Source organism: Saccopteryx bilineata, chromosome X, assembly GCF_036850765.1.
Source record: "Saccopteryx bilineata isolate mSacBil1 chromosome X, mSacBil1_pri_phased_curated, whole genome shotgun sequence".
Lineage (NCBI taxonomy): Eukaryota > Metazoa > Chordata > Mammalia > Chiroptera > Emballonuridae > Saccopteryx > Saccopteryx bilineata.
In genome coordinates this window covers 70,177,966-70,180,068 of record NC_089502.1, presented here as the reverse complement: position 1 = coordinate 70,180,068, position 2,103 = coordinate 70,177,966, and the positions used below count along the sequence as shown (strand labels likewise).

Genomic DNA, 2,103 nt, shown 5'->3' with positions numbered 1-2,103 from the left:
TTGAGTTAACCCCCCCCATATTTTCCACCCAGTAGTCCAAGTTCTATCTTCTAGAGCACAGGTTGGCAAACAAGGGCTTGCAGGCCATTCCTACTTCACTGACTATTTTTTGACAGAGCTAAGAGAGGTTTGTACATTGTTAAATAGTTGAAAACATCAAAAGAAAAATATCTTGTGAAATATAAATATTATATAAAATTCAAATTTTAGTTTATTTATAAAATTTTGTTGGAATACAGCCATGTTTATTCATTTATATATTGTCTATTGCTGTTTTCCTGCTACCACAACAGATTAGAGTAGATGAATCAAAAACCTTATGGCTCTCAGTGCCTAAAATATTTACTATATATCATTTTACAGAGTAAGTTTGCTGATCCCTGATCTATTGCAACAAAAAATCAATTTTGAATAACTCTGCTTGTGTAAGAATGCAATGGAAATGCTAAATATGAAAAAGAGTTCAGATATCTCACAAAAAATCCCAAATTCTCAAAGGGAGGGAGGGGACTCGTGCCAAAGCCCTCTGAGCAGACAAATAACTTTCAGCCACTTCTCATGTACTTTGGGGGCTATGACTAGATTTAGTTTCTATGAAATTCCTGGGATTCAACAAGAAGAATGAGAGATGAGCTAGAAAAGAAGATTGGGATCAGAGTGTGGAAGACCTTTAATACCAATATTTGGCCATCCTGAAAGCAATGGAAGAGCCATTATTAGGTTTTATTTTTTATTGTACTAATTAATTTTAATGGGGCAGCATTGATAAATCAGGGTACATATGTTCAGAGAAAACATGTCCAGATTATTTTGACATTTGATTATGTTGCATACCACTCACCCAAAGTCAAATTATCTTCAGTCACCTTCTATCTGGTTTTCCTTGTGCCCCTTCCCTCCCCCACCCCCTCTCTCTCCTTCCTCACCCCCCAATTACCATCACATTCTTTTTTGTTTGTTTGTTTGTTTTTGTTTTTTTTTCTTCATTTTTCTGAAGCTGGAAACAGGGAGAGACAGTCAGACAGACTCCCGCATGCGCCCGACCGGGATCCACCCAGCACGCCCACCAGGGGCGGTGCTCTGCCCCCCAGGGGGCGATGCTCTGCCCATCCTGGGTGTCGCCATATTGCAACCAGAGCCACTCTAGCGCCTGAGGCAGAGGCCACAGAGCCGCACCCGGGCCATCTTTGCTCCAATGGAGCCTTGGCTGCAGGAGGGGAAGAGAGAGACAGAGAGGAAAGCGCGGCGGAGGGGTGGAGAAGCAAATGGGCGCTTCTCCTATGTGCCCTGGCCGGGAATCGAACCCGGGTCCTCCGCACGTTAGGCCGACGCTCTACCGCTGAGCCAACCGGCCAGGGCCTACCATCACATTCTTGTCCATTACTCTGAGTCTCATTTTTATGTCCCATCTATATATGGAATCATATAGTTATTACTTTTTTCTGATTTACTTATTTCACTCCGTATAATGTTATCAAGGTCCATCCATGTTCTTGTAAATGATCCAATGTCATCATTTCTTATGGCTGAGTAGTATTTCATAGTATATATGTACCAAAGATTTGTAATCCACTCTTCCACTGACAGACACTTGGCTGTTTCCAGATCCTCGCTACTGTGAACATGCTGCCATAAACATGAGGGTGCATTTCTCCATTTCAAACTGTGCTATGGTGTTCTTAGGGTATATTCCTAAAAGTGGGATAGCTGGGTCAAAAGGCAGTTCGATTTTTAATTTTTTGAGGAATCTCCATACTGTTTTCCACAGAGGCTGCACCAGTCTGCATTCCCAATAGCAGTGCAGGAGGGTTCCCTTTTCTCCACATCCTCACCAGCACTCATTCTGTGTTGTTTTGTTGTTGAGTGCCATTCTGACAGGTGTGAGGTGATATCTCATTGTGTTGTGGGGTTTTCTTCAGAGACAGAGAGAGAGTCAGACAGAGAAGTAGACAGGGACAGACAAACAGGAGCAGACAGAGATGAGAAGCATCAATCATTAGTTTTTCATTGCATGTTGCAACACCTTAGTTGTTCATTGATTGCTTTCTTATATGTGACTTGACTATGGGCCTTCAGCAGACTGAGTAACCCCTTGCTCAAGCC

At 42.5% G+C, this 2,103-nt stretch overlaps 1 non-coding gene across 1 annotated transcript; it reads right to left on the bottom strand.

Moving 5' to 3' along the window:
- Positions 1 to 1,283: 1,283 nt before the first annotated feature.
- On the bottom strand, positions 1,284 to 1,359 carry TRNAV-AAC (transfer RNA valine (anticodon AAC)). The gene has a single exon. It is a non-coding gene; the product is annotated as a tRNA-Val (tRNA).
- Between the last annotated feature and the right edge of the window lie 744 nt (positions 1,360 to 2,103).